General features: G+C 39.1%; 1 long non-coding RNA gene across 1 annotated transcript in view; it reads left to right on the top strand.

The window, feature by feature from the left end:
• Positions 1–4,896: 4,896 nt before the first annotated feature.
• Positions 4,897–26,177, top strand: part of LOC125378348 — a 167,563-nt gene continuing 146,282 nt past the window's right edge. Inside the window, exon 1 of the long non-coding RNA XR_007220213.1 lies at positions 4,897–4,942. This is a non-coding gene — a long non-coding RNA (uncharacterized LOC125378348). The remainder of the gene's footprint in view (positions 4,943–26,177) is intronic.

Below are 26,177 nucleotides of genomic sequence, written 5' to 3' on the forward strand. Positions count from 1 at the left end.
CCAGAGACTCTTGGATGATAGATGAAACCAACATTTATCAAAGAAAATATCTGCTGGTAAAACATCTTAGCGACTTCATGTTATACACCATTTGAAAGGTCTAATCCTATTGTTTATAAATATGAAAGTTATGTTTATCACATTATCTAAATAATGCATTTACAACTTAATAAGGTTTGTTGTAAATCAAAAAAATGTAAGCTAACACGTTCATAACGTCCAGATTAAGGACCAAAGAAGCGAGAATTTGACGATTTTCGTCAAATATAAGATTTCATGAAATCCACTTACCTATTTCTTTTTTATTTTCATGACTTACGTAATTAGAAAATTATTTTAAAAAGAACTATAAATAGAATCTGTTTTTACCCATTTCCCGATAACAGCGGCTGTCTGCTCAGTAACGTGAAGAAATACCTCTGTTTTGGAAGCTTCGTATGAATAAAACATTTGTCGAAGACCGACATATGAAAAATCGCTGGAAAGCTTGATTTTTCATCTACACGCTCATAACATCGCCTGGAGTCTTTCCGTAGCTATAACATACGATTTCAGTGGATAAAAATTGGTTTCTGATGATGCTTTCTTGCCTATATCTGCTACAAGGTTTGTGATTGGTCAAACTTGAGCATGTGACCTCAGGCAGCCTTTGAAATCAAATTACAGCTAAGGTACCATCCTCGTGTATGATGAATTTCAGATTTTGGCGAAAGATTTTTGTTTAATCGTGTTATTCTGAACAGTTTAAGCAGGAAATCGCGATCTATATTAAATATAATGGAGCTTCGTGGATATAACGTGCTAGGTTACGAGCTGTGACAAAGATTTTTCATGCATATATTTTGGCATTAAACATTGTGTCCGAGCCAAGATGTAATAAATGAATAATATGACAGGTAGGTTCAAATAATGGTTTTGACGTGACTACAGCTTGGCCGGTCTACCAGCCTGCGGTATCTTGGGAGTCCAGGCTTCTTGGCCAGCCTACGGTATTGAAAGAGTTAATGCCTCCTTGCCTTAGCAATCACCTGAAAGGCTTGATCCTTGGTCATTACTGACAGGGACGGCTTTCTACTTACATCAGAATCAGGGTCTGCTGTTTAATCCCTTGGGAGTTCTTCGATAGATTAGGTTCACAGGACCCAATGCATGTAATGAGAGCTGACTAAAATGTGGATCAGTTGATTTACAGTGTATTAACCACTAGTTTTGTTTGGTCCTGCTTTGTATGCAATGTGCTGTGATATAATAGTTATTACAGAAGCTGCAATCACTCACTTGCTGTTGTGCAACAAGACCAGTTATTAATTTAGAATGTGGTGAGGAATTACTTCTTTTACAAACTCAACATATATTTGCAATATTAACATGGGCACAGGTGGCCCAGTTGTCAAAGGTGCATGGTGTCCCTTTGATTTGCCAGTCACCAATGATCATGGGTTTGAATCCCATTCTGATAATGTTAAATTTATAGGTTTGTCAGCAACTTGGCAGGACAGACATACTGGTGCTTGTGTATTTTATGAAAATGGTAAATATCGAAGACCTGTATCACTCAAGGCTCTCCTCCCACATCAAGCTGACATAGAGTGAGCTAACTCTAATCCAACAGCATTAATCATAACTCACTCACTCACTCATTATCACTGACCTTTGTACAATATGATCTGTTGTTATGTCTATTGGGTAATCTGGTCACTTGCTAAAGTCTGAGAGGGGGGCATGGGTGGCCCAGTCGTCTAAGGCGCTGAGATTCGCTGTGCAGAGTTGCGTCTTTTGGGCACACCAGAAACCTATGATTGTGGGTTCGAATCCCGGTTCGTCCTGATTATGTTTCTTGGTTTGTCAGCACCATACCTGTGCTCGTGGGTTTCATCGAAGTGGTAAACACCTGAGACCACAATCACTTCGGGCTTTCCTCCCACAATTAGCTGACACGCCGCGATATGACTGTAATACTGATAAAGCAGCGTTTAAGCCAACTCACTCACTCACTCACTAAAGTCTGAGAGATGATTACTGCCATACACAAGCATTAAATGCCATACAACTGGAAACCCTCTGAAGAAAAATGGTAATGCTGTTGCAACCATGATGGATAAAACTGTTGAACTGAAGCTATTTCAGTTACTTGTGGACAATTTTTGTGCGAGTAACAGTCATACACTGTCATATTTATAGCAATACAACAGACTGCTGGAGCTGTTATAAACCTGCACTATCCCGGAGGGCTGTTGGCAAGCTGTAATCTTGGACGATTCACACTTTTTCAGCCATTAAGTCTTGCTTCTTTGACCCTGTGACTGTCGTGATCGTCGATCACTGACATGTGTTTATTGAAAGCTATTAATTTATGAAATACAGCTTGAGTTTAGGCGTTCATGACACAAAAAGGTTGATGAATGATGTTTTTGAGATGAGGTTAACACAGAACAGGATGGGGTAGGCTACAGCAGGTTTGTGGAGGATGCTTGTCAGTAATGCACCAGGAATCTAGTCTGTAAATGTGAACATCTTGAGCATCTTGTGTCACTAACTGTGGGATCTAAAGTATAAAAGTTATGACAGGATTTGTGTGATGTAGTATCACTGAGATGACCAGGATCAAGCACCTGTTCCTGGAACACAATCAAGTACACATACATAGATTAGGTGCAGTCGGGTAGCCAAGTGGTTTTAGCGTTAGCTCATCACGCTGAAGACTCGGGTTTCATTCCTGACATGGGTACAATGTGCACAGCCCATTTCCGGTGTCCCCCGCTTTGATATTGCTGTAATATTGCTAAAAGTGGTATAAAACCAAACTCACTCACTCACAAATAGATTCACCCAGATAATGATCCTTCAGTCGTCTAAAGTGTGTCCATTGTGCCTGCCAGAAATTGTGGGTTCAAATCCTGGTCGCCCCAATTATGTTTCTAGGTTTGTCAGCACCATACCCTTGCTCGTGGGTTTTACAAAAGTGCTAAATGTCTCAGATCACCATTAATTGGGGTTTCCTTCAACAGAGTAGCGTTGAAAAGAGGCATATTTCAAACAAAGTCTGTCTCACTCACTCACTCACTCATAGGGCTTCCACGAGTCCAAATTTTTGGACTCGAGTACCCGAGGGGTGAAACTCGACTCATACTCGAGTACCCGAAAATAGGACGTCCTTTAAGAATATTGGTTCATTAGATCAAAATTGCCATCTAAAAGTATTAAAACATGTTATAGGTATAATTGAACTACACTGAAATGTAAATAGAGAGCGTCCACGGAACTTGTTTATCTGTGAAAGTGTATGGAAGTGTTCAGTGTTAATGTTTGCTTGTAACTGCAGTAATCTTAGTCACGACCTCCAAAAACATTACGCCACGTCTACAAAAACTACAATACATATTGAACACAAACGAAGTTGTTTTTTTTCTGACGATCAGCGTTTCATTCGACACCTGCCAACAAGCACAAACAATAATAATAAATCGATAATGTGCATCACGTGACATACACGTATACACAGCTGCTGGGCTGCAAGACTAAGGCCGCTAAATATTGAAATGTAGTACTTTAAGTTCATTCATTCATGAGTTGGTCACGTTTTCAAACTGTACCAAACTGTCGACCTGTCGCTTGATTTGTAAGCACTGAAATAACATATATATATCAGCTAATCAGTTGTTAATCTGTGTAAGAGAATACACTTGGCATTTGATGTCAGAGCAAAGAAGCAATAATCGCCTTGATACATTCAATTTCGGGAAGGAAAAACAATAATTACATCTATTTTATGTGACATTCTCAATTGTACTAATGTACATCTACTTTCTACAAAGAATACATTATTCAAACAATATTTTTTGAAGCTTTAATCAATATATTGATGAACAATTGAACATTGAAACAGAGTGATCTCCCCTTATCGAGTACTCGAGTCCTTGATAACGGACTCGAGTCCCAGTAAAACCGACCCGTACTCGAGTACTCGTTAAAGCCCTACTCACTCACTCACTCACTCACTCACTCACTCACTCACTCACTCACTGTCATATATCGTGAATTTTCATGTGTCACAAAACTCATTTTAATTTGATGAAAGTTTGGTCAAGATTTGGTTAGATAATCGATCAATTTCAGTTTCTGTATTTCATATGAGTGTCACATTGTGAACCGAAACAAATGTGTTTCATTGGAAAATTAATAAAAGATTCAATTTCTGAAACTGAATATATAGTTTTTTTCAAGGTGCTCCCCATATATGACATTTCCTCTAACAAGCTAACACATGTGTTGTATCTAAAATACTGTTCAAAGCCAGTGTTGAAACGCACTCAACCACTCTTGGACTGGATGTAGGGCGGCTCAGAGTGACTGCATCCATTGTCAGGTTTCTTGCTGCTCAAAAGATTGTTTTGACAGCTGAAGTCAATACCACATCTTGGTTTTCAATAATTTCTCATATATATTTCTGAACAGTCCCCTGAAAATGTATAACAGAATAACAGAATGACAGACATTTTGAATGAATGATTCTTGTATCATTTGTGTGGGAATCTGATTGGGTTATATGCCTTGTTTGGAGGAATATATTTACATGTGATTATCTGATGTATTTCATACAAGTGAAGATCTGGGTTAGAATAGGTCTTCAGCAGCTCATGCTTGCCGTAAAAGGCGACTATGCTTGTCGTAAGAGGCAACTAACAGGATCGGGTGGTCAGGCTCGATGACTTGGTTGATGTATGTCATCGTATCCCAGTTGTGTCGATCGATGCTGATGTCAATCACTGGATTGTATGGCCCAGACTCGATTATTTACAGACCAATGTCATGTAGCTGGAATATTGCTGAGTGAGTTGATAAACAACAAACAAACAAACTGATGTATTTCAAGACAATTTGCTCTCTGTTCATTTCAGTCTCATTGTCCTGGGTGGGATATTTCTGAGATGGCTTGAGTCTGGTGAGTAAATCACTTTCATTATTCCACAAACTTGATCACTATGTTTATGGATTATCTAATTTTCATAATACCATCATGAATAATGTATTAGATTTTCATCCATTTTGAAAGGGAAGATGTGGATATTATTTTTCACCAAGTTTTCCTTGAAATTACTGAATAACAAATTTCAATGAATTTGAGTTCAAGTTCAAGAGGTTTTATTGTACTTAAGGCCTCCGGCCCATATACAAAACAAGAGTACAAAGAGATGATATCTGTGAGTACAAATGCTGCATACAATACATATGTGGGGACAATGTTACAAAGTGAATGTACACAATTATTTTACGAAGTAACTTCACGATACTATAAGATTCTTGCGTCGAGAAAGTGCATGATGAACAAAAAGTGCTAACCTCAGAATTGTTTTTCTATCATTAGAATTCAACAGAGATTTACATGAATACAAATTTGATAAATGCAGGTATTTCTGTGGAATATATGCTTCCCTTAAATCAGTATAAACAGTACAAACAAGCAGTATATGAAGTTCATCCTCTATACAAGTTTGACAGAAAGGACACAATCTCATTGGCTTCGGTATAGAACGATGTCGTCCAATGTTAACCATTATTTAAGACAATCCGAGACCGAATCTTGAATATGTTGTGTGCAGAGATTTGTATGTTATTACATTTAAATACAATTCAGGTTCAATCAATGATTTAAAAGATCTATACATTGACAGGGTAATGGGATAAAATCAAATGATTAATTCATTTTGTCTTAGTAGTGTCTTATATTACTAGTTCTTTTTCTTTAGTTTCTTTATTTCGTACATGTTTAGGCCAACAGCCCATGGTACATATATTGGTCCACAGTATTAATTATTGACTCATGGTAGATAAAGGCATAATACAAATACATTGCGGTATTTCGAATTGTAGTTTGGTTACAGTCAGACATTAACATATTAAATTTATCCAGGGTAGGATGGACATAAAACTTTTCATGGATATATTGCTGTCTTAAATTACCATAGGCTTTGCAAATTAACAAAAAGTGGTATTCATTTTCCACATAACCAGTATTACATTATTTACAAATCCTCAAGGTACATTGTTTTATCTTCCCGTTTCAATTTATAAGGAATGCGAACTGCAACGAAAACGAGCTATTGCCAATCTAAATTTACCAATAGTTACAGCAGATATATATGGTTCAACACAAAATGACATTTTAAATAATGAATAATGATACATTTTAGAGCTTCCTAAAATTGCTAGTTATTGACCAGTCTCGGGGTGTATATGGTGTGATGTACCATGTGAGGTTATGTGCCCCAGGCATATAGGTTGGAACTTGAGGGGTACATAGGCTCACAAAGGGTATGCCACACCATATGCCCAGAGAACCTGTTGACAATGAATTTATTTTTCCAACATTATTTTTACCTGTTTATCTAAAATGTCTACATCAGCAAACTGTTGATCATGAACATCATGACAGCTAACAAGTGATGTGAACACTTGGTTGTCTTCAGATTTGGAACAGGGTCTCTCAATGGCCTGTGTATGTTTTACAATGAGTTCGAAGACTTTTTCTGTCTCAGATATTTTTAGGTATTAAACCATGGCAATCTAGTTTATGAGAACAGATGAGTATTTCTTGTATGGTAAATTGAACCCAATAATGGAGGAATTGGTCATCTCATTGCATTATGTGCATATGGTGGCACATCACAAATCAGGTGAAGCTGAACATTGGTGGTTAAACATGAGTTTCTAGGGCTTTGGTTCTGCCCAACACTGCATCATATATTTTTTAATTATTAAACTACACATTTATATAAGGGCCCGAGTGGCCCAGTGGTCTAAGGCGCCAGGATATGCTGTGCAGAGTTGCATCCCTTGGGCAAGCCAGAAACCTATGATTGTGGGTTTGAATCCCTGTTCGCCCCGATAATGTTTGTAGGTTTGTCAGAACCATACCTGTGCTCATGGGTTTCACTGAAGTGGTAACCGTCCAAGACCTGAATCACTTCGGGCTTTCCTCCTACATTAAGCTTACATGCCGGGATATAACTGGTATACTGTTAAATGCGGTGTTCAACCCAACTCACTCACACATTTATATACTGCAGGTATCCAGGTACTAGTATCTGCTCAAATGTGATTTTATTTGTTCCCCGACCAGTGGATCCATTTGCATTCCAGTTATCATTCTCAACTCCCTGGGGAGTATACAACCCAAGCTGCTGAGAATGTTAGAAGGTTTTTACATCCACCTCACATATTGGGTACCCATTCCCTGCAGGGTGAACAGAGGCACATTTGAACTAAGTCACTTGCCCAGGGTGACACCACACATGTTTTCACTTGTGTTTTGGGTGTATGTTCGTATTCGTGTTTCCACCATCTGGTCATCTACCATCGGACGAGTGGGTTCTTTTGTGTGCACAGGGTGAATGTTCTGTACACTATGGGTAGTGACAACACTGTTAAGACCTGTAAACATTGTTTGTCCCAAGGCTGAATAACAACCCGGTCACTAGCGGGATACGATCTCAGCACGTGGCGCTTGCTAGCATTTGGCTTTTGACCGCTTGCCCACTCCACCCCTATATACGGCATATCTGGTATTTCCTTAGATGAGTGGCTTTCTTTGAAATATGCCTCTGTTCCTTTCACAGAGAATTGGACTGCTATCCTCACAGGCAGCATGGGTTGTATACTCCCATAGGGAGCTGAGAATGAAAATTGAGTGCACATTGTTTCATTGACTGGAGTAATAATAATATTGTGCCATGAGCATGGAATTAGGCTCATTGTGAGTGGACTTTTTATTATTATTATTGTTATTGTTGTTACTGTCAGAGTTATTGCATTTAAAGGTTTGTTTCCTAAAAACCTATTGAAATATGAGTTTAAAAAACAAACAAACACATAATTATCATTTATGAATATTTTACTTTTGCAAAATGCAGTGCAGGATGAAGAAGACTGGTAGAACATCTGTTCTATTTGAAACATCATGTTCAGTAACTCAATCAGTGTTTATTAAATCCATGTCCTTGAATCATTGGCCTCCACCAAATCCCATAATTCACTTCTCGGTAGTAATCTTCTTTTCAATACTCCAGGGAATTATCCCATTTCAAGACCATGTAACCACAACCATTTTCATAATCTCCCTTTCCACTACACCTTACGATTTCCTATCAACTCATAAAATATTGACTGCCTTGATGAACTGATCGGTAACAGGTAGGCTTATGCTCAGGAAATTATCACCCTCTATGAGATTGACAAACAGAAGCATGATCACGTGATATTCCGCTAATAATCTGCGTTGTGACCATCCTGATGATCCTCGTATTGATATGTACCATTCAGCTGCCAATAATACCCCTGCTTGTAGTGTGAATGATGTTCAGTACATTGATATCAGATGATGTGAAATATTGATCAGAAATTGTGGTTGGCTTTGTATTATGGGTGAGTGAGTGAGTTTACATTAAATCTACTGGTCAGTATTTCAGTTATATCAGAGCATGTACTTGACGTGGAAAAAAGCAGCGATGCAAGTCTTAAAAAATCAATACCAAACCCACCTGTTCATAAAATTGACATGTCTGACAGTGCCGAGGTCTGATTCTACTCAGGGAGTCATCATTATGAAAATGTGGGAAAATATTTTTTAAAGTACATTTTATCATCATCCTCAAAGAGACTATATATAATGTTGATATGTATGTTGTAATACATATGAGTTGAGTATTCATTTGGATACTAAGTTTAATAGAACTTTGAAAAGTTTTGACTTCAATCACAGTGGGAACTTGTTGTGTGAGGAAAACCTTATGTGACCTCATACTTGATTGACGATTGTACAAGATAGACATCATACTTGATTCAGAATTGTACCGGACAGACATTATACTTAATTCAGTCTTGTACTGGACGTACATCATACTTGATACTGACATGTACTAGACGTACATAATATTTGATTCAGATCTGTACTATGACCAGATCCTGGCAGCAACAGACAGTTGAGTGCAGTTTTTATTGAAACAAACAACAAAAAGAAAACTTCAACATAAATAAATTGCCTCGAAGAGTCACCTGGTATCTCATGAGTATCTCCCTACGGGTCTTGTTGTGAGAGGTAAAATGATCAGTATACCAGACATTATTCATAGACGAAGTCTGAGTCCAAATTTATGTGTTTCTCATCTTGTGTAAATTTCACTTGAAAATGTGTAAAATGGGAGAGAGAAAAATCAACTGGATAAATATTTCTGTGATTGAGTCATATAATCCCGATTACTTGTAATAGCCTATCAGCAAAAATTCATTTGATATCGGTTCAATTCACAATCAGGATCCTTTGTGTTTAAAATCAAGAATAGAAGCAATCCATTCTTAGACAGTTCCACAAAAAAATCATTTGGACTTGGCATTCATCTCTAAAAAGCAATTTATATACAGGAGTAAGGGACCATCTTCTTTGAAAATGACACAAGCTCTGAAAGAAATTTACTGAACATGTATTCTGTTACAGAATTTGCATTTCTTTTGAGTTGAAGCAGTATTTTAAGGTAAAGCAATTGTATTCACACGACAGTTTACATGAGATGATGGAATTTCCATAAATTTATGGTGCCAAGGGTGAGAATATTTGGTCTAAAATGGTATAAGAAGATGTTCACCAACGATTACGAATGGATATGAATCATTCAGTCTTGTAAGAAACTAAAGGTTCAGTGTGAACTTGAGTGTGATCTGCTAGATTCTTGGCCAAGACTGTTAATCAGCAATTCAGATGTAGTGTATGGGAATATTAGTGTCATAAAAACTGATTTGGGTGTTACTGGAAAGAGACCTCAATATGTTCACAGTGATAAAAAAAACTCCCTTGAGCATCAAAGCCAAGGATTATCAGGAATTTGTTAAGTAAATGATGTAGAAGGCTATTTTGGGTGTTACTTCTTTTATTGTTATAAAAGATATAGTTGATATTGATATGGGCTGATATTTGTTAAAAAAATTATATCCTAAGTTTATGTTGTGTATTAAGCTTCCTATTGATTGCGTGAATTTGGTGACATACTTTTTGATTCCCATGGAATCACAGTGCGTATTACTGGCATCCATTAATATTAATTATGATGGATGCATAACATTCTGAATATGACAAGAATTAACATGCCCTGTGCAAAGAACATGAAGGGAATCCAAAAGATAGCTGTTGGCTGAAGGTAAACTCAGTAAACTAAAAGTAACCCACTACAAGAATTATATAACAAATATAATGCAGCACAAATAGTAGCTCCCAGGAACCAGACTAGAGGTTACAATCTAACTATCTCTCTCACTCACTCACTCACTCACCTAACCACCCACTCACTCATTCACTCACTCACTCACTCAAATGGCTCAAAGGTCGTTAAAGACTGGACTTATCATCATGATCATAAAACATACATAAAAACTATCAGTCAAACAAAATGAAAGCATCAATGTCCCCAATTAGCGTCCACAATTAACTGGTCCCTTGCACAACAATGCCCATTCAGTGGCCATTTGCCCAAGTATATGCATGACAGAAGTAATGACACTGCTGCCATGTTGTTGAACTACATCAGTAGAACTACAGATTGTCCAGCCAGTGGTGATTGTCTTCACAGATAATATCAACCTTCTGTAGGAGATATTACTGTGAGCGTACCTGTAGGCATTGGCCCAGGAGAGTAATTAGGTTAGTTACTATCACCGATTCCTTGAGCACCGGTATATGGGATAATCACTGGTCCAATTTACAATGGCCATCGTTGGCCTAGACAGTCCTGGTATTAAGGCAGCAGTGATTGTTGTCAGATGTGTCTGTTATGAGGATGTGGTGGGATATACAGTCCGCAGCTAATGGTCAGTAAGTATCAGTATTGAATGTAGCACTGGACAATTGTCATCATTTCCATGGTGACTAAATCCTGGGTCTGATGAAGAAACATTAGGGAAGGAAAGGAGAGTTATTTGCTTGGTGAATTAGGTATTTGTTTTGATAGTCATGCTGTGTGTAGATGGTCCTGGAGTGTTTCATGAAATGTAACGTAAACTGTTAAAAGCTTGTCATAGTGTCTCAGTGTGTAAATGTCTGTTGAAGTGACTCTGGACAACATCCTCAGTCAAGCTGGTTGATGACATGGGGTATGGATGGCACTGTTGTCTCAGGGTGCTGCAGGGTTGTCGGGTAGCCTAGGGGTTAAAGCGTTCGCTCGTCACGCCGAAGACCCGGGTTCGAATCCCGACATGGGTACAATGTGTGAAGCCCATTTCTGGTGTCCCCCGCCGTGATATTGCTGGAATATTGCTAAAAGCGGCGTAAAACCGTACTCACTCACTCACTCAGTCACTCACTCACTCAGGGTGCCGCAAGTCACTGTGTCGAGTTGTGTCAATGGTGCCTAGATTCTATGATGAAAGGTTTGAATTTCAGTTTTGATCTTTGTTCTGTCAGCGCCATACCCATGTTTATAGGTTTCTCAACAATGGTGAACTTCAAGAACAGCATCACTTCAGACTTCCTTTCCATATTAGGTAGCCTGGTGGTTAAAGCATTTGTTCATCTTGCCGAAGGCCTGGGTTCGATTCCCAACATGGGTACATTGTTTAAAGCACATTTCTGGTGTCCCCTGCAGTGATATTGCTTGGATATTGCTAAAAGCGGCGTAAAACCATACTCACTCACTACCACATTACACTGACATGCGACAATGTAACTGTAATAATGTTCAAATTGATGCCATACATTAACATAATACCTGCAGGCTGGCATGCACATATTGTTACTGATTTCTTAACCCTTTCGGCTATATATACAGGATTTTTGTAATCTTATAGTTTGATTTGGATTGGTTTGTGATAAAAAAAATTCTTTAAACCATGACCTGGTTTGGGTCTTTATAAATATTACAAATCTAATATCCAACGACGTCATTTCATTGCCATTTTTATATTTATTGTAAAAAGCAATCGTTTCTATCAACGTTGTAAAAAAATTCTTGTCATTCTGATTGATTGATTTTCCCCCAAAGTTTCAATTTTTAGGTTGGAGAATTGTAAAAATGTTAGGGCTTATGAGTGCATGTGCAAGTTGCAACTAGATCCTGGATTCGAGGGAGAAACATTGAGGAGGGAATGTAGAGATATGCTTGGGGCATTAGCTCCATTTGATGGTCATGCAAGGTAGAAATGTTTTTTTGTATATATTTTGTTAAAAGCTCACCATACTGTCTTAGTACAACGGGTGTCACTTCTTATCATGTCACAGTAGACAGTTTGCATTTTGTCTTATGATCACAACATACATGTAATTATCCTGTGTAGACAGCTCAACCATTGGTTTGAGGGAGTAGGGTCCTTTCAGTTTGTAAAAGGATGGCCCAGTCGTCTAAGGCGCCGCAATTTGCTGTGCAGAGTTGCATCCCTTGGCCATGCCAGAAACCTATGATTGTGGGTTCGAATCCTGGTTCGAATCTATGTTTCTAGGTTTGTCAGCACCATACCTGTGCTCGTGGGTTTCACAGAAGTGGTAAACGTCTGAGACCTGCATCACTTCGGGCTTTCCTCCCACACAGTTAACTGACACGCCGTGATATAACTGGAATACTGTTAAAACCAACAACTCACTCACTCACTCACTCACTCACTCACTCACTCACTCAGCTTGTAAAATCCTGCGTACATGTGACTCGTATTGTTTGTCACATCAGACAGACGACACACCTTTGTTGTGTACCCGTGAAGATCCAGGTTAGAATAGGTCTTCAACAACCCATCCTTGCCGTAAAAGGCGACTATGCTTGTCTTGGAGGCAGTATTTGTTTTACGCATTTTTTAACACATTTTTGTTACCATTGATCTATGAAGATTTCGACAAAGAGTGCATGTTAAGTACTTTTTTGTAAATCAACGGATCATTCCTAGCCATCAAAGGATGAACAGAAAATATGTTGATTGATTAATCACTGTTAGAACCTACACCAAAACGTCGCTCTTAATTGTAATAAAGAAGTTGTTCATCCATAAATTCTTATCCTTACTTAATTTATAAAATGTCTAAATATTTCAGTCATTTTACAAATTGACTGAAAAATCTGTACTTTTATTTAACAGACTGACTAAAAAGTTATTGAGACATCAAAAAAAAATCACATTAGATTAATTATGCTTTGATTATAGGCAATTTTTAAAAATAAAAATGTACTTTTAATCCCAACATTTTCAGTAACTTGGTGATCATATTAAACATAGAAATGTTTAGAATTTGTTGTCATAATACAGATGGACATATTTTTTGGTCAGTTTGTAAAATAACTGAATATTTTGACTTTTAATAAATTTCCTAAGTGAAAATTTTGCACATTTTGACTGTAAAAATATAAACATAATAAAATAAGCAATGCTCAGGTGAAATATTTACTTTGTGTTGCAAATCAAAATAGTGTAAAGGAAAATAGCACAATTACCAAGCATGTGACTTATCAAAACTTTGTCACCATTACATGCTACCCACAAAGATACCTACATTTCCTTATTATTTCCAAAATTCTATTTCATTTTGTTGATCAATGTGACCGTCCACCGTTATACTATCAATAAAAGTGACAAATGCGCTTACGAACTTTGCAGCACAGGTCGCAAACAAGTCTAGATTTCTGCTAAATACCCCAGGTACTCACTAAAACAATAACAAAGGCAACAACCAGTCCTGGGGAATTGCTTTAGCTCAGTGACCCTTTAAGATTGATGCAGAAAGCTTTCAAAGTCATGTTTCTGTACTTTTGTATTTACTTCCAATGTGTTTCCATTTCTCTACTCTATGATGACCATAATCAAAAACTCATTCTTTGGAGAAGTTTTTCATGGCCAAGGGGCAGTCGGGTAGCCTCGTGGTTAAAGCGTTCGCTCGTCACGCTGAAGACCCAGGGTCAATTTCCCGACATGGGTACAATGTGTGAAGCTAATTTCTGGTGTCCCCCCGCCGTGATATTGCTGGAATAATGCTAAAAGCGGCGTAAAATCAAACTCACTGACTCACGTTTTTCTTGGGCAACAGAGTGATGTTTCAGCACAGTCACTGACACCTCATTGAGGACATACATAATGTGAAGGAGAAGTTGAAAAGGTAAAACATATCATATGGATCAATGCCCACTGACAACTATGACCTGAATGGTCCAGATTCTTGCACTCTCGATAACTCATTCGACCTGTGAAGATCAGAGGTAGAATAGGTCTTCAGCAACCCATTGCTGTAAAAGGCGACTGTGCTTGTCATAAGAGGCGGCCAACGGAATCGGGTGGTCAGGTTAGCTGACTTGGTTGATGCATGTCCTCGTAGCCCAACTGTGTGGATCGATGCTCATGATGTCAATCACTTTATTGTCTGGTCCAGACTCGATTATTTACAGGCAGCCGTCATATAGCTGGAATATTGCTGTGTGCGATGTTAGACAGCAAACAAACAGAACGATAATTCCTTCCATACAATGATGGGATACTGTTGACCCATTGCTCATTCTCAGACAACATGATTGACAGGTAATAATACATGAAATACTACAAAATAACAGGCAACAACCAAATCCACCTTTCCTTATTCCTTTCTGGAATGACTTCATCATTTATTGCACAAAGTCAGCTGAAGGTAATTAAAGGCAAGTTCAGTGGAACTATCTCGGAACTGATCTGAACATTTCAGACTGGACCCTTGTCTTGACTCACTGAAGATAAAATCAGTCACAATTATGTTCTAGTTAACATGACCTCAACATGAGACTGTCTATTTTCAAAGGTAAATCCGGCCATGTTTGTACCAAGTGTAGCGACTATGCTTGTCGTAAAAGGCGACTAACGGGATCGGGTGGTCAGGCTCGCTGACTTGGTTGATACATGTCATCGATCCCAATTGCGTGGATCGATGCTCATCATATCAATCACTGGATTGTCTGGTCCAGACTCGATTATTTACAGACCACCGTCATATAGCTGGAATATTGCTGAGTGCGGCGTTAAACAACAATCCAACCAACCAAGTGTAAATATAAGAATTGATTTAATACGTTTTGCGTATGTTGAGGTATAAACTTAAAAACCTGTGCACACTGCGTTAATACAGGTAGTGGTGGTAGGCACAGGGTGCGTACTGGTTTTTACATTTGAAACTTTTTGAAGACAATTCTTACAGATAAATATGTTAATAATAATTACTTCACAGACTACTCATTTTATCACTAACACACAAATATCACAACTGTAGAAAGTATGAAATCTGTGACACAAGCCTCTGGAATTAGCACTGTTTTTTGGTGCAAGAAAATATCAGTAAGTTAGCTAATCAAAAGCCATGCAGTTACTTCAAGTTGAATTAAATGGTGATGGAAACCTAGTAGATTATGGCTCACATTGGTGGGACAACAAATCGTACGAAAGTAGGTCACTGGAACCTGACTCATCCAAATTTAAATGTCTAAAAAAAATGATGAAAAAAATGACCTGTATGGGTTGGGTGACATAAAGGTGGTAGACTGTTGAATATGTATGTTCCAATTTGTACTCTGCTCTGAATTGTCAAGAAAGGTTCAAACAGCTCTATCATTGATAGTTCTGTAGGATCGCACAATGGTATGATCACGGTCTCCTGTGAACCTGCCCTCAAAAAGAACTGTATTTAGTGTGTTTATCAGGGCAGGATTTCTGAATGATATTCAAACCATGGTCATAGTTGCTGCGCTGATGGAAGGGATGGAATTGGATTAGATGGTGGGAGCCTTGTCAACTTCATATCAGATCGAATGTATAATGGAGATAAAGCCATTAGCTCTGAACTGGATCGCGTCCACATATCTGTCAGGATGTGTTAGCACACCATATTGGAATGTCATAAATGCCCGTCGGCAGCGTTCTTCATGAAAAATGATGAACTTGACAGCAAAAGCAGGTGTCTCAATGCAGCTTTGTATATTGTCTCAGGAGAAGAAATGTTAGTTGAAATGGGTAATGTGTGAAGTCCATTAAGGTGAACTTACCTGCTGTGATATGAATGGATTAATGCCCCAAAATAAAGTCGGTACTAGTACGAGCAGCAACATGCATGCAGGCACACACACACGAAGGCATGCACGCACACACATCGCTATATAATTTCAATTTAACAATTTCACATCAACTCACAATAATCTTGTATCCAATTCATGTACATGCATTTATATATGGAATTAAAAAGAAAAATTCCCTGTTGACGATTTACAAGTTTTAGAAAGCCAATTTCATACAGAATTTGATCAGATGTTTTGTGCAATATATCCAGCTGTCTGTTTATTTCACATGCAGTATATTGCCTAGTGTTCAGTGAGTGCAGCATTGTGTGGGCAAATGGATGAAGACATTAGCACAGGGTGAGACAGTTGATGCTGAGTCAGTAATAGCTAGTTGTATGAGATCAGATCAGCCATCATGTGGAGGGTTGTATTACCATCCTGACATGGGAAATATAAACCAGAACCTAGAATAGTCAGGACAATGATCTGCCAGGGCAGGGGTTAAATGTGGAGATCAGCTTGCTAAAATATGTCTGAAGATAGGGTCACTTTGCCAAGATCAATCTCTGGATGAGTTCATCCAACTTCACTTGCTACATACGATGAGGTCACCTTACATGGATATACATTTGGGGGAGGTTGAATAACTATCTTTGATTGAGGTCATTGTGTGAAGATCTATCAGCAACATCTTCTTACCTAGAGGTGTGTTTGAATGAGGTCAGAGTTCACCATAATGTTTTTTCAAGAAATCTTCCAATTAACTCACTGAGATATGTCATTATGCTTATTCCCATGAAGTTCCGGGTTGCAATTGGTCTTCAGCAGCCCAAGCTTGTAAGAGGCTACCAACAGGATTGAGTAACAATGGATGAGATTGTGCACTGCACATTATGTCTCTGTGGATAAGGTCTAAATCTCACTATTATGTCTCTCTGGATAAGGTCATGTATCTCACCAAGCTGTTTCTATGGATGAGGTCATGTATCTCACCAGGATGTCTCTATGGATGAGGTCATGTATCTCACCAGGATGTCTCTATGGATGAGGTCATGTATCTCACCAAGCTGTTTCTATGGATGAGGTCATGTATCTCACCATTATGTCTCTATGGATGAGGTCATGTATCACCAGGATGTCTCTATGGATGAGGTTATGTATCTCACCAAGATGTGGATGATGTCATGTATTTCACCATGATGTGGATGAGGTCATGTATTTCACCATGATGTGGATGAGGTCATGTATTTCACCATGATGTGGATGAGGTCGTGTATTTCACCATGATGTGGATGAGGTCGTGTATCTCCCCAAGATGTCTCTATGGTTGATGTCATGTATCTCACCAGGATGTCTCTATGGTTGAGGTCATGTATCTATGGATGAGGTCATGTATCTATGGATGAGGTCATGTATCTCACCAGGATGTCTCTATGGATGAGGTCATGTATCTCACCAAGCTGTTTCTATGGATGAGGTCATGTGTCTCACCATTATGTCTCTATGGATGAGGTCATGTATCACCAGGATGTCTCTATGGATGAGGTCATGTATCTCACCAAGATGTGGATGATGTCATGTATTTCACCATGATGTGGATGAGGTCATGTATTTCACCATGATGTGGATGAGGTCGTGTATTTCACCATGATGTGGATGAGGTCGTGTATTTCACCATGATGTGGATGAGGTCGTGTATCTCCCCAAGATGTCTCTATGGTTGAGGTCATGTATCTCACCAGGTGCGGATGAGGTCATGTATCTCACCATGATGTTTCTGTGAATGAGGTCATGTATCTCACCAGGATGTCTCTATGGATGAGGTCATGTATCTCACCAGGATGTCTCTATGGATGAGGTCATGTATCTCACCATGATGTCTCTATGGATGAGGTCATGTATCTCACCAGGATGTCTATATGGATGAGGTCATGTATCTCACCATTATGTCTCTATGGATGAGGTCATGTATTTCACCATGATGTGGATGAGGTCATGTATTTCACTATGATGTGGATGAGGTCATGTATCTCACCAGAATGTGTCTATGGATGAGGTCATGTATCTCACCAGGATGTCTCTATGGATGAGGTCATGTATCTCACCAGGATGTCTCTATGGATGAGGTCATGTATTTCACCATGATGTGGATGAGGTCATGTATTTCACTATGATGTGGATGAGGTCGTGTATCTCCCCAAGATGTCTCTATGGTTGATGTCATGTATCTCACCATTATGTCTCTATGGTTGAGGTCATGTATCTATGGATGAGGTCATGTTTTCTCACCAGGATGTCTCTATGGATGAGGTCATGTATCTCACCATTATGTCTCTATGTGGATGAGGTCATGTATTTCACCATGATGTGGATGAGGTCGTGTATCTCCCCAAGATGTCTCTATGGTTGATGTCATGTATCTCACCATTATGTCTCTATGGATGAGGTCATGTATCTCACCAGGATGTCTCTATGGATGAGGTCATGTATCTCACCATTATGTCTCTATGTGGATGAGGTCATGTATTTCACCATGATGTGGATGAGGTCGTGTATCTCCCCAAGATGTATCTATGGATGAGGTCATGTATCTCACCATGATGTCTCTATGGATGAGGTCATGTATCTCACCAGGATGTCTCTATGGTTGAGGTCATGTATCTCACCATTATGTCTCTATGGTTGATGTCATGTATCTCTCCAGGATGTCTCTATGGTTGAGGTCATGCATTTCACCATGATGTGGATGAGGTCGTGTATCTCCCCAAGATGTCTCTATGGTTGATGTCATGTATCTCACCATTATGTCTCTATGGTTGAGATCATGTATCTCACCAGGATGTCTCTATGGATGAGGTCATGTATCTCACCAGGGTGTGGATGAGGTTATGTATCTCACCATTATGTTTCTGTGGATGAGGTCATGTATCTCACAAGGGTGTGGATGAGGTCATGTATCTCACCATGATGTTTCTGTGGATGAGGTCATTTATTTCACCAAGATGTCTCTATGGATCAGGTCATATATCTCACCAGGATGTCTCTATGGTCGAGGTCATGTATCTCACAAGGGTGTCTTTGTGCATGAGGTCAGGTATCTTAACATGATGTTTCTGTGCATGAGGTCATGTATCTCATCATGATGTTTCTGTGGATGAGGGCATGTACTTCACCATGATGTCTCTATGGATGAGGTGATGTATCTCACCATTATGTCTATGGTTGAGGTCATGTATCTCACTATTATGTCTATGGTTGAGCTCATGTATCTCACCATTATGTCTCTATGGATGAGGTCATGTATCTCACCATTATGTCTATGGTTGAGGTCATGTATCTCACCATTATGTCTCTATGGTTGAGGTCATGTATCTCATCAGGATGTTTCTGTGGATGAGGTCATGTATTTCACCAGGATGTCTCTATGGATGAGGTCATGAGTGCCAACATGTTATCTAACCAAACTGTCTCTTTGGATGGGGTCAAACATCCAGCAACATTTGTATCCCTGGTTGAAGTCGCCCTTGATCTCATGATCTCTTGATCCAGTCAGGAACAGCATGCATTTAGGTCGTTGATGGTTGTTGTTCATCCACTGGCTTGTTAAGATTGTACTTGGCATCTCTCCAATGAGGTGAGGTCACTTTTCCATGTCAGTAGTCAATGTGCTGAGATGAGATGATACTGATGCAATGTAATATGGAAACAAGACAACTCTGAAGGTTAGACACCGAGGTTGGATCACCTATCTATGTGACTACAGATGAGATTACACTGAGGACGCATTTCGAGAGGTGATGGGAAATTACCCCTGAAAGCCAACCAATTAAGGGATTTATGTAAGGAAGCCTGAGGAACTACTTTCCGAAGAACTCATTTGAACCTCCGGACAAAGTGACATGACGATCATATAGACTTCATCTGAACGTAACCTACATTTACATGTATGTTAATTCAGGAAACTGGAGACAAAATCCAGAACATTAGCAATCACATGATGCTTGGCATGGAGAAATCATACACAAATAACGTCATTTACCTGTTGTTTTTTAATCATTTCTTGTATATTGTAAATGTTTGTATATTAAAAAAATAATATTGAGGAAATCAGAAACATATTGACAAGTGAGCTGTTGTAGAGCTGTCACTCTTGTCATAAACTGTAATTACTGGTGCCGGCGGGGGAAAGTCATTATGTCGTGGTGAGAAGCTGGTAAGCTATATCACGTCCTAATTAGGAGGTTCCTGCCCCGAACAAGTTCTCAGGGTGAAGCTGTTCCAGACCTCTGTTTCAGCAAGGTTTGAACTGATGGCCGGAGGATACAAGGGTAGTTCAGTGTGTTTCTGTCAATGGAAATATCTATAAACTGTGCAAACTTGTAAATCTATTATGAAAAGGTTTCAGAGAGCAAAAGTCACTTTTTTCTTTTCATCTTCCTTTCTTCTGTGAATTGTTATATGCCCCAGGCTGTAACATGCTGTGCATGGCTGGATGAACCATCATTTTAATATCAGATAAGTAGGAATATAAAGGATATTATGGTGTCAGTGTACCCCTTAACTAACAAATAATTGTAATTATACACTGGGCATTTGACACATTTAGATTATGGCTTCAATATTAGGTAACAACCGCATTCTCCAGAAGGCCTGAGTCCGTATATTGTAGGGAGTCCAGTGGCAGATACTTCACTTTGCCACGAATTAAGACTTCAAGGGACTCAGCAGCCTCCTCTCTGTTTCAAGATGATAGCTGAATGATCAGCTCTACCAAGTTAATTCCCCCTCTCTCTTGGTCACTGTGATGTAGGAAATGTACAGAATAGCATATGATGATGCAAGTTAATACGTGGGAGAGTACCATATGAATTGCAAGAACTTTTTCAACACCAGAGAATAACAAGTCTCGATTATCCGCTGACAAAAACTCCAGGCAGAACAGTGGTGAAAGTTATACGAAAAGATTACTGAAAAGCAGTGATGACAACAGGTGTTTGTGTAAAGTGACCTTCTTGCAGGTTGTTTTCATGGTTTTTGTCCAGCCAATAAAAAGAACAATTAATTTGCTAAGGCTACACACTTTTTTATTTTTCACAGACACCTTGCCCCGACTGTAAAGCAGAAAGAAAATAAAATTTAAACATAAAAATATTTATTTTTATTAGTCTCCAACTAGTAATATAGACTCTCAATAAAAAGTGTTATGCATAAATTCCATGTGTACATAAATCAGTGATTCAAGAATCCACCTGCAGCTTTAGCTCAGCAGTAGAATGATTTTCATATAAGTAAATAAAGGATTGACATGCCTATTTATTTATTTTTATATTTTGACCGACCTTGTGAGGAAAACGTGGAATAAATCCATGAAACATAAAATTTAAAAAGTGTGGTATAACTGATGCTTTGGTGCCTATTTTGTCATCCACCAACTGTAAGGTCTGGTAAACATGTCTGTGATCCAAGTCGTAAAAAAAGGATGTCGCTACGAAGACAATGATTATGGTAACGACAGTGCAGTAGGTTTAGACAAGCCGTCACAGACGATGTTGTTATTATGTATTCCACCTACAACCCTATTCCAATGAAGCCTTCTCACTGGCTTCTTGTTGATTCCATCATGATAGCATGTCCGTAGACTGTTCCTGCTGACCTGTTTAGCATTCACCACCGTGTCTCTAAGTCATGGTGCTCCATCGAGTCACAAGGAGGCGGAAATGGACTTCATTGTGGCATAATCCATTTAGTTGTAGTCATGTCGTTGATCATGCTAATACTGGGTGAACGTGCCAGTATTATATTGTCATTACATGCGACAAGCCTCACAACAACTCCCAAGAGGTAATCATTGTATGAGAATCTAGCCAGGAATGGCAAACAAAAGATTATATGGGTGATGAAGAGTGCATACATCTTCAAATCTTTAGTCAAAAACAGTATTCAGTATTTTAAACTGATGATAAATCAATTTTGAATATTGAAATTATCTGTGAGTTTTTAAAACTTTTGGGGAGTTAGGTTAATAACATCATTGTAATGACAAAATTATATACAATTGTATGAGAAAAAACAAACATTGGTTTGTGTTTGGGCTGTATGGTTATTTGACCTTTGTTTCTTGCAAGTTATATTTTTATGGTTTGTGAGCAAATCCCATTAGTAATATTCAACTTTTTTCCGTCTTTATGGATTCAAGTGTGTTGTCTACAATATTCCAACTTTATCAATGAGACCTCTGAACAATTGGATCAGGCAGACCAGCAGGGGCAACAGTCAGCACCTACAGTCATTCCTGTCACACACTGACCCGTGAAGATTCCGGGGTAGAATAGGTCTTCAGCAACCCATACTTGCCGTAAAAGGTGACTATGCTTGTCGTAAAAGGCGACTACCGGGATCGGGTGGTCAGGCTCGCTGACTTGCTTGATGCATGTCATCGATCCCCATTGTGTGGATCGATGCTCATGATATTAATCACTTGATTGTCTGGCCCAGACTCGATTATTTACAGACCGCCGTCATATAGCTGGAATATTGCTGAGTGCGGCGTTAAACAACCAACCTGTCACACACTGTAACCACCTCATCCTCTTTAATCAGTGACAATCTCAGTTGTTTGTTTGTTTTTTGTTTCACGCCACACTCAGTAATGTTCCATCCATATGTCTATCAATAATCAAGTCCCAACCAGACAGTCCAGTGATTGATATCATGAGCATTAATCTTCACAATTGGGATACAATGACATGCATCAACCAAGTCAGCAAGTCTGACCACCCGATCCCGTTAGTCGTCTCTTACGAGAGTGTCTGCCGTGAGAGCACAAGGTCATTGGTTTGATCCGATGGCCACATCGGGGTGGTTGGGTAGACTAGTGGTTAAAGCGTTCACTCGTCACGCCGAAGACCCGGGTTCGATTCCCGAAATGGGTACAAAGTGTGAAGCCCATTTCTGGTGTCCCCTACCGTGATATTGCTGGAATATTGCTAAAAACGGCCTAAAAGCCATACTCACTCACCCCTGGCTACATCATAGCAAAAGACGTTGAAAGATGGTACTTTTTGTTACCCTGCCTGGAGCTTGGGATTGAGTCAGCATACTGTGAATGGGGTATCCATGTTAAACTGTAGCATGGTATCTCAAACGCACGTACTCATGCACGCATGTTGCTCTATAAGTGCAATAATCTTGACCACAACAAGGTTTTTGCCACTTTTATAAATATTCCAGCAATATCATGCCTGGGGACACTAGAAATGGGCTTCACACATTTTACCCTTGTCATTAAACCCGGGTCTTCGAACGCTTTAACCACTAGGTTACCCGAACGCCCGCAAAAAACATGTAGAATACTGTGGACCTCTCATGCTGCTGAATTGCTTTGGGGGCTGAATGTATGGATGACAAATCCGGTAATTGTCAACATCTTCAATACCTTTCCTGCCTCTCAGATGCTTGACACTTGAATGAGAGCATTTTTAGAGAGCAGTCTTGTTTATAGCTCGATGGGGAACGTGATTGCAAAACATTCACATAAGTGTCCAGATTATCATTCTTTGTACATTAATTAGACTTTCATGAGATTTTTTCAAATCCTTTTTTGTGAAATTAAATGAATCTATTATTAAAACTGATGAAGCACACACCATTAGCAGAGATGAACAGTTCCAGCAAAGCTGGTGATAAATGGATATTGATATAAAAAGTCCAATTGATTACATCTGAGGTAGCAGCCTCTTGAGGCCATCTCTTCATCCAGCAGCAGGGAGGTGGCTTGTGGACTCTCCAGCTGGTGTGGAAGAGACAGTTTAATTGTGTTATCACTTTCATTAAACATAATAGCTTTAGGCCAGGTCATTCAATTTTGCCGTTTAATTGCAGTTTGGTTCATAAAACCATTCTCTTTTGCTGGTTGATGAATATTTGAATGGGCAATTTGATATGTTTTTCGCCTGTGATATGCTTTTTGCTGGTGAAAAGAAATTGGTGATTAAGGTGTGGATTTGGTGAGTTTGCAGTGATGTTTTAAAAAGTGTGTGTGTTTCAAGGAAATGAAGATGATAAAGAAATATGATGAAAGCTAATCAATAAAGTATTGAGATTATTGTATAGGAAGTTAATTGGTTCTTGGTAATGACGTTTGAATTTGGATGGTGGTTGGTGATGCCAAGGCAATGGCCCCTTCTGACTTTTCCCCCCATGGGGATTCTAGACCGATCATTACAGGTGCTTGAAATGTCGATTGAGAGCCAAAATTGTGAAAAATGAGTATGGATGCTTTGGTGGAGGATCTGTCAGGGCCTACTGTCAGTATGATGAAGTCTTATGAACAATATTTTTTATGGAATTTGTTCCAGCAATCTTCCAATGCTCCTGGGGGCACAGGTGACCCGGTCGTCTAAGGCGCTGCAATTCTCTGTGCAGAGTTGCGTCCCTAGGGCACGCCAGAAATCTATGGTTGTGGGTTTGAATCCCGGTTTGCCCCGATAATGTTTCTAGGTTTGTCAGCACCATACCCATACTCGTAGGTTTCACCGAAGTGGTAAACTTCTGACACCTGCATCACTTCGGGCTTTCCTCCCACATAAAGCTGACATGCCGTGATATGACTGGAATACTGTTAAAATTGGCATTAAACACAACTTACTCACTCATTCACTCCAATGCTCCTTTGGGCCAATGGTCATGCGATGTCAACACCACAGGTCTGTTCATGGATTTTACAACATCAGATACGTCAGACTTGTATCACTTTAGGCTTTCCTTCCAGATTAAGCCAACATTGTGTGATACAACTGAAATACTGTCAGAGATCCAACTCACTCTTGAATGAGGAATGTTTTCCGATGACATTGAAAATCACTTGTACGGTATTCACTTAGAAATCGCCCTGTGTGCTTAGAAAATTGGCAAAGTACTATGAACTAAGCATCAGTCTAAACTAGTACAAGCAGTCACATACACACACGTGCATATCAGTGCAATAATCATGAATGCGACGTAAAGCCCCATTTTACCTCACCTTAACACCTCTGTATGGGGGAACGCTTATACATGTAAAATTTAATAACAGTTTGGTCAAGAAGTTATTTTAGGGAGGTTTTTTTCATCACCTTTGGGTCAACATGATTAGTAGTATGCTGCAAAAAGGGGGTTTGGTGTGAGGACCTTAGCATGTCCCATCAGGATCCTCTAGCTTTGCATATAAAAGCATATGAAGATATGGTGTAGAATAGGTCTTCAGAAACCCACGCTTGCCTCAAAAAGCGACTATACTTGTCATAAGAGGTGACTATTGGGATTGGGTGGTCAAGCTCGCTGACTTGGTTGATGCATGTCATCGTATCCCAGTTGTGTGGATCGATGCTCATGGATTGTCTGGTCCAGACTCAATTACTTACAGACTGCCATCATATAGTTAGAATATTTCTGAGTGAGGCATAAAACAAGAAACAAACAAACAAAGCATATGAAAGCTGTTAATTTTCAGTGAAAATGAAAGTATATTGCTTGTGACAGCCGTCAGATTGTAGAAGGAGACCCTAGAGTTGGCACGGCGATGGTTTGCTTGTTGCAGGCTTGGTTTTAGATGTTGTTAAATTCATGTTGACTCTTATCATCCACAGACAAAAGGTTTTGTAAAGGCAAAATGTCATTCAAAGTATGCTTGTTTGCCAATTCGTACAAAAGATAATTTGTTAAAGGACACTCATGTCTAATACATGCGATTGCTATCAAGACAGATCTGATCAGAATTTAAACCTGAGCTACCAGCCAGGGGAGGTAACTCGGAAGGGAGTGATCCACCCCTCTTGATTATTCCAGACCAATCACTGCATGCTCTTCAATCCATTATCTAAAGTTATAACTTGGCAATCGATCGTTCAATCTGAAACTATTAATTGTGCGACCATGCTCCTCCAGGCAAGTCAACCAATATTATTCAATTCAAAATTAGAACAAATTAGATTTGCAGCTTTTGTCACTTTCGATCAACTTTGATAAGTTATTTATACAAGATGAAAAATCTCCTAATCTGAAGTCACCCTCAGAGCCACTGCATCTTTGAAGCTGATTTGATTTTATGGAATTGTCACCTTTTATTCATCTACCATTGCACAAACACACGAACATACAAGGCCTTGA

Source organism: Haliotis rufescens, unplaced genomic scaffold (assembly GCF_023055435.1).
Source record: "Haliotis rufescens isolate VD_foot unplaced genomic scaffold, xgHalRufe1.0.p SCAF_12, whole genome shotgun sequence".
Classification (NCBI taxonomy): domain Eukaryota; kingdom Metazoa; phylum Mollusca; class Gastropoda; order Lepetellida; family Haliotidae; genus Haliotis; species Haliotis rufescens.